Consider the following 16,272-nt stretch of genomic DNA (forward strand, 5'->3'; position numbering starts at 1 on the left):
AATGTTATGCATCGGAAAGTTTTGTATATTAATGTGTTCATGTAAAAAAACTTTACGGAACAGGTCTTAATTGTACTTCTTTCCACAGGGAAATAATACTCATCGAGACAATTCTAACAATCTCAAACGCAATTAGATTGCGATGTTTTTACATATTTCATTGTCACTCTACTTACATATGTATGCAGATTTTCAACTTCATCTGAAACCTCAGTGGGTCAAATATACTTGTAATATTTGATTAGAGAGAGAGTAGATAGACAACAGACTGCTTCAGTATTAGACATTAATTAAAGCCAGTCAATTATACTCATTACTATATAACTTCGAAGTAGAAGTGTGTTTTTTGCCATTATAAACTTTAAATAATATATAAGAATAGCAATTTTCTCGACCTTTGCATTTAAAGTTTATAATCGTCGTCAATTCAAATAAGAATAAAGTAATAGTCGTTACCATTAGAGTCATGATTCTTTTTTGTGAAGTAAGCAAATTTTATATACTTTTTGGAGCTACATATGCTAATGCATACCTTATGCTTATGTTTTGAGTTATCTCAATACCTGAAAAACAAAATGCTACCTTTCCACGTTCACTCCCACAAATTACAGCTTTGCCAGTATTCTTCCTTTTTTTACCCGACTGCTAAAGGGAGGAGGGTAATGTTTTTCGAGTGTATGTATGTATGTCTTTTTCTTTGTGGCCTCCTGCAGCCTAAACGGCCTGATGGATTTTGATGTATGAGGTATCGTTAGATTCGTCGTGATGACGGGATGTCATAGGATGTATTTTGGGGGTGACTTAAAAGTTATAAATAAAAAAAAATATTATAAAAAAACAAAAAACACGACTGCACGCTAAAAAAAGAGGAATCATTTGACTAGGTTCTCAGTTTGCCGCGGTATAGGCGTAGGCGTGCTGCGGGCGCGGCGCGCGGGGCGCCCGCCTGCCTGCTCTACCACTTCGTCTGGTTCACACCCTCAAAAACCTAAAATCCGTCTATAAGAGCGCCTTAAAATCGTATATTACAACTGTAAAAAGATCCGAGGAATAGAATGAACCGTTAAAGTAAAAAAATAAAGTCTTAGGCATAAATAATTATTTGTTTTAAATGAATTTGTTATAAAATTTCCATTCTAATATTTAACTCTTCATTTCATAAACAACGATAATTTTGCCAAAATTGTTAATTGAAAGTACCCTCTATAAATACTATAAAATTTTAAACGTTGTCATGACTAAGACATAAAATACATGTATTTTTTTTATAAGCACTTGCAAAAGCATGATTCGTAAACTATTTTAAAGCGATTATATTATGTATTAATATTAATTATTAGTAATTATGTATAACGGAATTTATTGAAAAGATGTTGTGATTATTTTATTCTGCATTATTCGATAACTAGATGAGAAGATACGTTTGTGACGTCACTTCTCGAACGACAAATGGCATGATTAACCAGTTGTGAGTGGCTGGTTAGCAGTGGACATAAAAGGGCCCGACTCATTTCATTTTGATCATTCTCATTGTGATTCTTCTTTGCGCTGCAGCACTGAGTTAATCATCGCCACAGGAATATTGAAAGTTAAGTAAACACTATGTCGATCATTATTTTAATGTTTATGTACTTACCTGATTAATTTGATGAATTAATTATTAAATAATATATTGGTGAATTATAAAGTATTAGTTATTGTATTTATTAGTTGTTGATGATAAGGTGAATAAATTGGATTTTAAAACTTTAATAAAAAGGTTTTATTATCAATTATATTTGTTCATTATTTAATTTATCATACTAGTAATCCAAATAGTATGATAGTTTCGAACAATTCTGAATCAAGGTAAATAAATAACTTGATGACAATTTATGCCAAATTTATACAGTTAACTTAGTGTTATCAAGCAGTATTGTGAATTTAAGGTAATATTGACTATTAATTCTGTTTCAATTGCTTGTTTATATAGCAGCAGGGTTTGCTTTTATCTACTCGGACATCCATTTTAACTTATTATTCTCACAAGTTCATTAATATCAATATCACATAGTAAATTGAAAATGCAGAAACCTTTTTTTTTATTTTTGTGTGTCGATAACTTTTAGCCCAACGTGATATGTTTTGTGAGAGTCAGGCTATTATGGTCAATAATTGTATCATTAACTGAAATAGATATCATACACTAAAGAAAAATTGACCAATTCCACCGGTAATAATTGTATCGTTTTCTGGACCTATAGATGCACGTGTTTGGCTCCTGAAATGATAGGTCGAGTTTCCAAGAGCAGAGTCGTGTGAAGTAATTTCTGAAGAAACAAATGAAACAGCTCCCCCTCGCTCTAGAGAACGCTTTGCAAAGCGCGCGGCCCATGTAATCGGATAATAAAAAGGGCAAACGCGGTAAATATAAGATGAGGAAGACAGTTTTACGAGCAGTACCTAATTAAGTGGTGAACCAAACAGAACGAAGAAAACGTTCACAGTACGATAAGTATCTATATTTTAACTAAGCGATGAAATTATAATCCAGCTATTCCTGGTTTATATCAACGACAAGAAACATTTCTGATTTCTATTGATAGAGTTGTTCATTAATTAGATTAGTGATGAATCTAACATGCAGGAATTCAAGGCGTCTTTTTTTTTGTTTTTTAGACCTCACATTCATAATCACAGAAATATGAATATACGGAGGAATGGTTTGATCGCTAGGCGCGTGTCTCAATTATCTGATCAAAATGATCAGTAAGTATAGGATAGTAAGATAGCTGTGTCATTTGATTTGATAAATACCTAGCCGTTCCGGTTTAAGTATCAAAACAAAATGCAGGCTTGCGCCATACGAGTACGTGCAAAAATCGCAGTACCACTATAAATTTGAATTATTGTGTACTTGCTTATCACAGTTAATACTAAAAGCAATGTATTTGTGCAATAAAAACGGCAAATAATAATAAATTACAAAACACTGTCCATTGCCGGACATTCGAAAGTCATCCATTGCCTCTTGGAACTTCTTTCTTCATTGAAGTTTTCAATGCTAGCCAGAGAAGAAATATGACATAAGTCTCAATATTGATGTATAAAGAAAGCGCTAGAGATGCGAATCGATCTATATTCGTATCGATATTTCAATGTTATTGAATAAGTAGGTAATGAGTATGTAAATCAATCAAGCCGTATCAGTGTTCTAAAATCAATTGACGTGTTATTCCTATATCAGTTGTATAATTCGAAAAATAGTATTATTTTTAAAAGTTTTGAGACTACACATAATTTCATAAAAGAAAACGCTAGACAATTAAATAATTTATCTCCTTAGATTTCACGGGCCTATAAATCCCGGTCTTGTGAAAGGCTTGCGTGGGGATATAGATCCAACAGGTAGAGACCATGACATGATGTCAGAGGGTATGTTATGTATTGTACTTATTATTTTCCTTCAATAAATGTCCGCAATTTATAAAAATAAATGTAGTTGATTTCTAGGTTTTTTAATAGGTTTTCGTTCGGTCGTCTGAAAAGTGCCAGTTCTGGCACGCGACTTCTTATAGGGAATCCTTTTGTTTATTTTCAAAAAAAGTGACATTTGATGAAGTGGAACTGCTGATGATGATCAGAATGGAACTCTTCAACGACGCATAGTACACGTTTGGCGATTCCTCCTCTTCGCTGTGTTTGTTAAGTAAATTAGATTTTCAAGACAAATTTTTGTCATGTTCGAGTTCTGACGATGGGGTCCAAGAGGACTCGAGGGAACTCGTCAAATGTTAAAGGCAGATGATGATCAGAATGGAACTCTTCAACGACGCATAGTACACGTTTGGCGATTCCTCCTCTTCGCTGTGTTTGTTAAGTAAATTAGATTTTCAAGACAAATTTTTGTCATGTTCGAGTTCTGACGATGGGGTCCAAGAGGACTCGAGGGAACTCGTCAAATGTTAAAGGCATATATATAGTGATCTTAGTATTTAGATTTGTAGATGTGACATTTGATGAAGTGGAACTGCTGATGATGAACAGAACGGAACTCTTCAATGATGCATAGTTCACGTTTGGCAATTTATGCAATTTTTGCTGTTTTAATATCTTTTTAAATGTTGATCCTAGAGAAAAAGTGTACTGAATTTTTCTAGTAGGCAATTTTATATAGATTATTTGCGTGAAAGAACATTTTTTGATATGGTCCACCGTTTACGAGCTATTTACGAGAAACTAAAAAAAGGGACCATTAACCCCAAGTTTAAGATATACTTGTTGTGCCTTGTGCCCTAACAGCGTTCATGTGTGATATTGCCCTAATGTAATACCTGTCACGTATCACATGATTAATATGCAATTAATGTTTTTTTATGAATTATTATTATTTTATGGTGGCACATTTGAGGAGTGTCTTTTCAAAAGGGTTTATTTTCACTTTGAACTTTTTTTGGGAAATTGGGAAAAACATAAATCCACGATTTCCATTTCGAAATAATAGCTTTTTTCTCGATATTATATTAAATTAAGTTGCTATTAATGTTATGGCACTACATACATTGCTTAATCTACCTACTTAATTATGTTAATTAACATATCTTTTTCAGAGTTAAGTCCTTTTGATGCGAACTTTTGGAATTAAGCCGTTTTGTTGCGGCCTTGTGAGAAATAAACCTTTTTGATCTGTACATCACAGAAATAAACTCTTTTGAAACGGATACCTTTTTATTGTGAAATTAACTTAACAACTACTACAGCAAATAGCTAACTTAAGTTTAAGCAGAATAAATTTACACGTGAACTTCTTCTGCATCATCTTCGCAACAATCGCATTCGACTTCGTCTCGATTTTCTTCTGCTGATAGATTACATTTGTCTAATACGGTTCTATGCCAAACCAGCTCCGGTAACCTAATCCAGTCGTCTCCAAACTGTTTTTTAAGCAAATTTTCTACGACATTGACAAAAGGTATCCAATGCATTTGTTTTTTTCTTTATCTGGTTTTTTATAGCCAGCTTCAAATTTTAGAGTCCTACAAAAAGTTCTGATTCAACGTAGATAAAAAATAATGTGTAATACACACTTATAAAAAGGCCTATTTGTTTCTCATATTATAAGAGAGAAATAAGGCCTTTTGATCCGGACTTTGATTTTTGAATTAGTTTTTTTGAGGACAAGAAGACTTATTAGAACTTGAAACTCGACGTATATATGTATTTCTCTACTTTTAGCAAAACTACATTCATAGTTAAAAAAAGTTGAAAGTGGAAATAAGCCCTTTTGAAAAGACACTCCTCATTTATTAGCGGCAAGATTTGGTTGAAATGTATATGAAGTCGTTAGGCCTTTTTCGCCTGTTCTAAAACAAGGTAAATTTGTCCTCTAATAATAATTTGGAAAATTTGGGTCAGGGGTAGATGAAGACATTAACCGGAATCAAAAATCGAAGGAAAAAAAAAATGTTGACGCTTATAATGTGAATGTTTTTTTACACCTATATATGACTTAGAGCATATAAAAAATATTTTCTCGAACTTTCAATGAAATGTTGACATAACTTACTTCAAATAAGTCCGGAAATAGGTACTAAATATCTGGTACAATGAGTGAAGTTGATATGTAAAGGAATTTCATACAGCCTTACACACCTAGGTCTGTAAGGCAACTTTATTTTGTTTTCAAACGTCAAATTGTGACACGTCACGGCATTTAACCATAAAAAAAGCCCAATAAACAAAATTCTGACAACATTTTTTTCTTTTTGGTATTTTTTTAAATTGCTTTCGGGTTTTTAAACAGGAAACGAAAATTTCATTATTTTTGCGCTAAGACGCACGGTTTAGGAGATACAGCCATATAATTTTTTTTTTCAGTCAAGCAGAAATCATAACGATTTATTTTCAGTTTCACGAATATTAGTTAAAGACAAAGCATTTCGAAATTTTGCAAACAAAAAAATTGGGAGTTCTCTGAAAAGGACTCAAGTCCCTACAAAAGATTCGAGTCTCTAACAAGTTGAAAAGAACTCGAGTTTAGACTTATTATGTGAGACTGAAAAACTGATTAGAGTTTCAAAGCAGAGGACTCGAGTCTTAACCAACACTAAACGGGCAAAGCTATAGTTAATATAATATACCTATATCAAGTTATGTAAAAAAACCTTGCTTCCTTTTTTTTTTTCAGTAAGTATACATATTTTATGGGTTTGAATGGGTGACTGCTATGAAACTATTAAATTTTTCAATGGGAAACTAGCCCATTTTGAGCTACAGCAAAGTTCTTTTATCGAATTTATCACAAATATACCTAGCCTAATACATTGTTATGATGAATAATGAGAGTGTAACAAAAAATAAATGCCAAAAATAAACAGTGCGCGTGTGAGTGAGTCGTCGAGCTATGCTAACATCATTCGCGGTGTATTTTGGGCGCGCAGGTAGGGCAGAGCGTTGCGGAATGCGACCTCACCTGGACGAAACTGATTCACTCGTGCTAAATCAGTACCGTCTAAATTATTTGTAGTTGCTCTCGAAAACTATTGAACCGTTACGTAATGTAGTCAAAAATCCCAATAATTGGTGCTAAAAGTCAGCTACCCCCAGAAAGTAGGTATTTTCTATTTTTTTTTACCAGGTGGGTTGCAGCCGGCCAACGAAGAGTCCCAGCGCCCACAAGTATTTTGCAGAAATCGCGAAGCGTCTGGTTGACATAACTGATGACTGAAGAACTGGCTCGCACAATCAGCATTGCGGTACAACGAAGAAATAGGCATCCTTGGTACAATGCCTCAAGAGCCTATTTTAGATTGAAGCTAGTTATTAATAGTACATAATAAATAGAACAAATTTAATAACAATGAAAAATAGAAAAAAATAGATGCCCGAATTTACCAAAACAATGCCATGCAGTTTCCTTAAACTTGCCAAATGCCAAAGTTAACGGAATCAATATAAAAGACCCTCTTAATTCGAGCATTCAGATAACTTGTGTGATCTAACCTTTATTTTTTGGATAAGTAATAGTGATTAATGGTCTGTTTACAGGTCTGTAACATTTTAGGGGTGTAAACGTAATTTTGTGTGGATCCTGGACAAACCCATGTCCCGAGACGATTCATTAGCTCGACCGCGTAAGAACAAACAAATTAAACCGTCCGGTGTTTTAGTTGGTGAAAGGGCGCAAGGGCAGCGGGCGATGGGCGATGGGCGCTGGGCGATGGGCGGTGCGCCAGCTGCGTGCTGCCGCACAATAAATCTCAACTGAAGCGCTGATCGGCCCGCGCCAATGCTACCGTAGAGAATCGCTGCGGTCGTCATTCAAAACGAACAAACTTTAAAATTACAAACACTTAAACAATCTCTGTTGTTTTCTCATACTCAGTTGAAAGAAAACCCGGAAATATACGAGAAAATTTCTAAACGGCTCGTTTTTTTTCAAGTTTATTTGGAAAAAAAGCAATGAACATTTCAGTTACTTACTTCCGAAAAAACGAATAAAGCCGAAAAAAAAAACAAGTTTTTTTAGTATTCTGTATTTTTCAATATGTACTTATTTAGGAATTGAAACAGTACACAGATAAAAAAGATATCTTAATTCAAAACGCAAAACTCTCTTGCGCACGGTTGCTTATATAAAATAATAAATTGCTTATTCCAATAAATATGTCTTGAGTTAAAAACAACATCATTTTATAAAGGAGAATAAAAATTATTTAGTTTTATCTTTACACATTTTTAAAGCGAATGGTAGTGATTTGAGTTAAGATATTAATTATTCGCCGCAAGAAAAAAAAGTCTTAGCAAGAGATATAGCACGCTCTTAAAAAACGGTTTTATCTTGAGTAACTCTACCTCAAACCAAAAATATTACCAAATTCCAAAGAAGAACCACCAAAATTTTCCTTTGAGACTTTTAAGATTTTAGGCAAGAGCGATTAATTCTTGGTTTGATGTTTTCAATTTACAGTCAAGAGCTAAAGCTATTTTAAAAAAGAAGCACCAAAACTTTGGTTTGAGACTTTTAAGTCTTTATACAAGAGCCATTAATTCTTGGTTTGATGTTTTCAACCTACAGTCAAGAGCCAAAGCTATTTCAAAGAAGAAGCACCAAAATTTTCCTTTGAGACTTTAAGTTTATAGACAAGAGCGATAAATTCTTGGTTTGATGTTTTCAACCTACAGTCAAGAGCCAAAGCTATTTCAAAGAAGAAGCACCAAAATGTTGCTTTGAGACTTAAGTTTTTACGCAAGAGCGATTAATTCTTGGTTTGATGTTGTCAATATACAGTCAAGAGCCAAAGCTATTTAAAAGAAAAACCATCAAAACTTTGGTTTGAGACTTTTACATAAAATAGTATCAATAAATTTGATGAAGGGGACAAGCGCGCTGGTGGCCTAGCGGTAAGAGCGTATGACTTGCAATCCGGAGGTCGCGGGTTCAAACTCCGGCTCGAACCGATGAGTTTTTCGGAACTTCTGTACGAACATTTGATATTCACCAGTCGCTTTTCGGTGAAGAAAAACATCGTGAGGTAACCGGGCTAATCCCAATAAGGCCTCTAGTTTAACTAGTGCCTACGCCAATTATCGGGATTAGTTTCCAAGCGGACCCCAGGCTCGCATGATCCGTGGCAAAATGCCGGGACAACGCGAGGAAGAAGAAGATGAAGAGGATTATTAAAAACTACAAAGATTTCAACGAATGACGAAAACCATGCTGGTTTAAGAAAATTCATTCTTTATTCAAGACATACTAAACTTGGCTCCAAGAGATTTCAGCTCTAGATATAAATAATATCATATTTCACATTGAGTAACGCACTCTTGAACCAAACCTCTAATTAAATTAGAAACACGAACATTCAAGGGATAAAACCGCAGTTTCGCTTTATTTACCAACCGGAATGCCTACGTCACATCCTAAACGTCACGTGGTGTATTAGTCGAATAAAAAAACGTGACGTATTGAATAAAAATGAACGGTTTACATGTCGTCATTTTAGTAATAAATAAGCTGCCAAAATATAGTAGGTAGATCATAATATTAAAAGGACACAAATAATTTTACTCTAGCTATACTTGTGGCGGCCTAACTAGTAGGTAACTTAAGTGGTGTGGTGTTGCATTTTGAGCCATACTTATATAACTTGTATGAAATGTTAACGACGCTCGATTTTATGAAGTGTGAAATACTGAAAAATAAAAATAAAAGAATAATGCAAAATGAATGAAAAAGTTATTCACAATCAGCAATTACAGTTCCCTTTAGGACCTTTAGGTACATTTTTGTTAAGGAAACAAAGTTTATTTAAATTATTAGCAGATAATCTGTTGCGCAAATCATTTTGTATTTGCGCTTTTCAAATTTCCAATAGGCGATGAAATTACTAGTCATCATATATTTAAAAAAAAAACTATACATATAATTAAAAATTCCATAGAACATTGTTAGCATCTTCATATATAGCTACATGTTAGTAAGTACATTAAAATGATTATTTAAAATTTTGTACAAAAAAATCTTCCATACATTCTTTTGTAATAATGGAGTGAATAAGTTAGCAGTTGATTGAAATATTTGGAAACTTGGTGGGTTTCACTAACATCTATGTTTGTACTACTGTTACGACAGGTTTAGTTTAGTTATAATTTGTATGTGTTTACATTTTTGATATTTCACATTTTCGAATAAATGAATAAATTAAAGTCATAATAATAAGATTTTTGGAGAGACAAACATTATATTCAGTATAGGGACGTACCGATACCGATACATCGGCATCGCCGATTTAAATACCCGATATCACAGTTTGAAAAGCGCAAACACAAAATGATTTGCGCAACAGATTATCTGCTAATAATTTGAATAAACTTTATTTCCTTAAAAAAAATGTAAAGGTCCTAAAGTGAACTTTGATTGCTGATTTTGATAAACTTTTGTATTATTTTGCATATTTCTTTTATTTTTATTTTTCAGTTTTTCACAATTCACAAAATCTAATGTCCAAATCATGTATCGTTACATCCCTAATTCAGTACTATATTAAGTCGTCACATCATGGTCCATAACGTCACTTTGTCCTACTGTAGTTGTAATTGATTTTATAAGAATTTATATTAATTATAAGGATAATTGAAACTGATTTCTATCTCATTTGCAAGAATAATAAGTGATAATTTAAAAAAATACCTTTTTATAGTACCTTTACCTTACGTATTTTACGCTAAAATTATTGTAAAGCAACGATTAAAACCAAAAATGTAGCGTATTGGAAAGACTTCGCTTCGCAACCTAGCGTCTGCAAGTCTAGGGAGAGTCTAGGGGTCCACATCTTATAAAACTACTCCTAAACTAAAAACTACTGAAAGGATTTTCATACGACTTTCATCTATCAATATAGCGATTCTTGACGAAGGTTTAGGTATATAAATAACTTGTTAAGCTTTTGTGTAAATTGTTTGATATATGACGATGTTGTCGGAAAAAAATCACGCTGGCTAGGAGCTATAATCAATAAAACCGGCCAAGAGCATGTCGGGCCACGCTCAGTGTAGGGTTCCGTAGTTACTCTTCCGTCACAATAAGCTAAACTGGAGCTTAAAGTATAGTAAAATGTTAACCAAGGGATGAAACGGTACCTTTCACGCGAGTTAAACAAATAGGCAAATTTGCATAATCAGTACCTAATTAAAGTAAGTCTTTTTACTATGGGAGAAACTTTTTGTGATAACTCAGAAACAGCTAAACTGATCATGTCCGCTATAGTTTTCGTTAAATGTCTTTCGTAAGCTCTACTTCCACGATTTTTTTCATATTTTTTGGACCTATGGTTCAAAAGTTAGAGGGGGGGGACACATTTTTTTTCTCTTTCGGAGCGATTATCTCCGAATATATTCACTTAATGAAAAAATGTTTGTTGAAGACCCCTATTAGTTTTGAAAGACCTTTTCAACGATACCCCAAACTCTAGGGTTGAAGCGAAAAAAAAATTTCACCCCCACTTTACGTGTATGGGAGGTACCCTAAAAAAATTAAATTTATAGCTTTTATTGTACGACTTTGTCGGCTTTATAGATTTATATATCCATGCCAAATTTCAGCTTTCTAGCACTAACGACCACGGAGCAAAGCCTCGGACAGACAGACAGACAGACAGACGGACATGGCGAAACTATAAGGGTTCCTAGTTGACTACGGAACCCTAAAAACGCTGGCTAATCCGTTTGAGCTATAACAACACAATGCATTGTCTCTCTTTCATGCATCTACGTTCAACGTCTATCTTTTAAGGATAACTTACTTTCTTAACTTGTAGGAAAAGATCACATAATATGTAGCATTTGCAAAGCTATTTACACGGATACAGTATTAATAATTATTAATTAGTTATTTTAAGCATTTCATACAGATAACAATGGTCCCTTACACCATACAATTTAAATATTTCAGGAGTAAGTACATTAAAGTTCCATTGCGAGCCACGAAATGTTAAAGACGCTATCCGCAGTTAGCTCTTATTTTTACCACGTTATGCGCTGCGATCGTTGTGAAAATGCGGTCATAAGGGTTGCCAGTTGTATTTTTTTTCTATAATGTATAAAAAATAAAACACTAGATTAGACGGTTGCAGTAAAACCCGATTTCAGGCTTCAATTGGAGTTAATATAACGACGGAATATATTCTAGTTTGTTGGGTATACAAAAGCGACGAAAATTTGATAGCCTACTGACATCTTGTCATTTATAAAGTCCATATTTTGTTTAGTATTCAATCTAGTGGAGTCCTTTGTAAAAAGATATGTATGTGAAATTATTTTGATTAGTTTGAATAATCGTTTTAAACTTTATACACAATGTATCGGAAAAGGCTGAATCCGTTAAATAATATGAATAGTTTATAGTAACGGAATACATCAGAGTATCATATTACCTAAAAGGAGATTATCATGGACTTGTAACTAAATAAGTGGGCGTGCATCGACCGGCAGGCATGGTCGTCGGCCGCGCGGCACGTCACGGCTCTGATTAAACTTAATTAACTGAAGCCATTTACACGCGGGGGGCTAGACGCGTCCGCGTTTCTCACTACCGGTATCGTACCGCTGTAAGGTGAACACATATACCTATTTTATGTGTCTTCGTACGGTATCGGTCACACACATGCAATTAACGACATCGTTTTGTGCCTTTCGTTGATACCCGTATCACACTTGCCAGTTGTGTCCGCGTACCTTTATTTGCACAATTAAAGAAAGTAATGCAAACGCGAATAGTTATTAAGACGAAAATGGCAATGAGGGGTATTCACAGTGCGTATTAATCTTTTATTTCGATTTAATATACTTATACCTAATAACGGTTACAATAGGACCGTATCGTTAAGAGGATACGGGAGCGGAGATTAAAATATTTTAGGTGAATGTATCCGTCTCGTTAACCGAAGCGGCTCCTTAAACTAGTGCGATAAGGTCAACGGCAATTTAGGCGAAAAATCCTGCGTAAAAATCTCAAAAAAACGATATCTGTTAGTAGACTGTGTCCTCCTCCAAGACTTAACGAAATGTCTAAATGGTAATGAAATTATCTGTGTCAGACTGTTTAGCTTTTTAGGCTAATTGATTTCAGTTTTGAATACCATGCTTCTCTTTGCGGCCTATTAAATTAGACTGTTTTTGCGAAGATTTGAAGTACACCAGCACATTAAGAAACAAAAAAAAACAGTCCAACACATATTAATAAAAGTAATCTATGTTGAAAAACAAAATCATTGCTTTAGCTTCAAAAACCACGGAGGAGACAGTCGAGTACGTTTGTATGGAGAAATGACCAATTCTGTTGCCGCTTAAACGCGCACAACACGACGTTTTGCAGCTAACTGTTACGAACTTAGATATTTCCACGCGTGTTGGAGAAAAATCCTCGCCTTCATTTCAATCAAGAAGGTAAGAAGGCTAACCACAGGAAGAGAATTTTAACAAATTGGCATCGCTAAAGCAAGCTAAGGCGTTAAAGATAGTAAAGAATGGCGTGCCACGGGAACATTAACGCAGCGTGACGAATCGTCCGGTGGAATGGAGTTCATCGGCATGGGGAGGAGCGCGCCCGCACCGCTTGCCCTCCTCTCACGCGATCTTATCGCGCCTTCCGCGAACATAGCATCGCGCTGCCCGCAACTGTCTTTTCCGTGACTGTCTAAGCGTTATCTTCCCATACTACCAAAACATCAAATTTGAACAGGCCAACAACAGTAGGTATTTGGACTAAACAATGGATTCGGATTTGCTAGCACAAGGGGGATAGTTTACTTTGCGTGGATACTACTGCGCGTAATGAATGGCGAATCCTTTGAAACGCTCTTGTGTTCGGCGGGACTGACGCAAACGCTGACTAATTAAGCAACGCAAATCTGAAGCCACGACCGCGCGATTGTGTCCATTTGTTAATGAACTCCTCGCGTAAAAATAGCTAAGTTACAAAAGTAAGTGTTATTTTTGCAACCATTACTAAATTTTAACTTTTGTTTTGACTAATATATGAATACCACCTTGTGTCAAAGATCTTGTTCAGACAAATCAAACGAGCCTAAGCACGAAGTGGTTTAGTTGGTTTGGCATGGTTGACTGGTATCGGTGACTACCTTCCGGCTTCAGCTTCATCATCAGACTCTGAGTATCACCTAGTATTTGGTACCGGTGAACACCTTCCGGCTTCATAATCAGACCATGAGTACCAGCTCGGTTCTAAACCGTCGTTGATACAAATTAAAGGGGTCTACTAACCAATAACAAATGCAATGACGAATTAAGTGACTATAATTTCTTTCTATTTAGTAAATAAATAATTGTTAATTATTACAGTACAGTACATTTTGCACTGGATTGGGTGTTTTCGTACCAAATAACATTTATTAGGATTTGAAAATTTAAATACAGTAAGTGTTGTTATGGTTGTTTTTGATATGGTTCACGAAGGATCAAGATTTAGATTAGCTTAGCGCCCTTAGATTTTAGCGCTTAGCGCTCTAAAATTTGGTAGGTTAAGCTAACAAGAGTGGCCCCGTCAAGGGATTTGGATATACTTTAAGGTGGTACCAAAAAAATACCTAACAAACCACAACTGCTAACTACCTAAACATAACTTTTTTTTATATCTTGGTGCGTCATGTGCGCCAAAAACATAAAATGAACGAATGTATGTTTACTATTTAGCCCTTCTAAGGTAAGTCTGTAGTGGTCGGTCACACCACAGAAAGAGGGTTGATGCATTAGGTCGTGGCTGACGGATGCACACATAACTTATTCGCACTATACCTGTAGAAAAATCGTAATGTCATTGATCAACCTCAATTAATGACGACCGGTCTGGCCTAGTGGGTAGTGACCCTGCCTATGAAGCTGATGGTCCCGGGTTCAAATCCTGGTAAGGGCATTTATTTGTGTGATGAGCATGAATATTTGTTCCTGAGTCATGGGTGTTTTTTATGTATTTAAGTATTTATATATTATATATATCGTTGTCTAAGTACCCACAACACAAGCAGTTTACTGTGGGACTGAGTCAATTTGTGTAATAGTGTCCTATAATATTTATTTAATTAATTATTTCATAATGAACGAAAGAGGATACCGACTTCAACTATTGATATGATATGATATAGGAAACATACGTTCGCTTATTTTAATTTTTTGACATGACGCACCAAGATATTTAATTAAAAATTAAATGTTTAGGTAATTTGCAGTGGTCGATCAGGTAATATTTTGGTAGTTGTGGCACCGCAAGAAGTGGCAAAAAAAGGAAAAATATGGAAACAAAAAACAATAAGGTAAAAATATGGATTATTAACCCCATTCTATCCTCCTCAATTCTGAATTTATTTGGTTTCACTCGCATGCTTAGTTAAGCTTATATAAAAGTTTAAAAATTACCTTTTTTAACATTATTGTAAATAATTCTGAAACAAAAGAAGATCGAAGGCTGCTATTAGGCATACAGTGTCCTTAGGTTTAATCACTACTCCACTTTAAAGTATATCCAAATCCCTCGAGGGAGCCACTCTTGTTAGCTTATCCTGCTAGACCCTTTTATTTAATTTTTCGACGTAGTCTCCGTGTATGTAGCTCTTCTATAGTCCACCTTCGTTCTCAGAGATGTGACTTATCTAAGATAAAAGAATCTAAGATACAGATACAAGATACGTACTTTCATCTTGTATTTGAAATACTTTTTTTGAAAATATCTTGTATTTAGATACTTTTTAGTCGTATCTTAGAATTTTGTAAATACTTTTTTGCTAAAATACTTTTTCTAATTATATCACAATTTTATTTTCATAGCGTATGCAGTGTATTCGTGTTGCAGCTTATATATATATATATTTATATTGAAATATTATGTTAATGTGATATTTGTAGAATCTGGTTACGCCTATTTTAAGGGACCACAGTACTGGCAGTAGACGGAACCCTGTCAAATTTGTATTTGTGTAGCAACGGTTCTATGAATTGTTTGTTTACTTTTATGTATGTCAGTCGGTCAATAACAGTTCTCATGTAAACACTGAATACATTTCTTGTATACACTTTCTTGGTTTAACTGTGCTATAGATCTCTGCTAAATAGTGATAGGTTTTTCCCCAAAGTGGTTATGTAGCCTACGCACGATTCAAGAATAGTGTTAACGGTAAAAGAAAGAAATTTTCAGCGGAAATGAGTAGTACTGTAAAAATTGATCAACTCAACGAGAGTAATTATGAAACATGGAAGATCCAAGCTGAAGCAGTGTTAATAAAAAACGACGCCTGGGGATACGTTAATGGGAGTATCAAGAAACCAGCTGAGGTAGCCGAAGCAGCAAAATGGGAAATTGGCGATTCTAAAGCTAAGTCTGACCTAATTTTATCCATAACCCCGAGCGAATTACGACATTTGAGAGGTTGTAAGACATCGCGTGACGTATGGTTAAAGTTACAGAACATTCATGCTTCCAAGGGACCTGCGAAAAAGGCTACGCTATTAAAAGAGTTGTTACTGCGTAAATTGGATGAAGGTGGTGACTTAAGAGAACATGTCATGCGATTTTTCGATGTAGTAAGCCAATTAGCGGACATGGATATTGAAATGCATGATGATTTGATCTCTATAATGCTTCTGTATAGTTTGCCGTCCAGTTTTGACAATTTTAGATGTGCCATAGAATCTCGAGATGCATTGCCAAAACCAGACGCATTGAAAATTAAGATATTAGAAGAGGAACATTCCAGAAATGATAAAGAAAGTGTAGATAAGGCA

General features: G+C 34.7%; 1 protein-coding gene across 5 annotated transcripts in view; it reads right to left on the reverse strand.

Annotated features, from left to right (window-relative positions):
• Positions 1–16,272, reverse strand: part of LOC133528258 (maternal protein pumilio) — a 476,367-nt gene that overhangs the window by 234,951 nt on the left and 225,144 nt on the right. The window lies entirely within an intron of this gene.

This window comes from Cydia pomonella, chromosome 1 (genome assembly GCF_033807575.1).
Source record: "Cydia pomonella isolate Wapato2018A chromosome 1, ilCydPomo1, whole genome shotgun sequence".
NCBI classification, from domain to species: domain Eukaryota; kingdom Metazoa; phylum Arthropoda; class Insecta; order Lepidoptera; family Tortricidae; genus Cydia; species Cydia pomonella.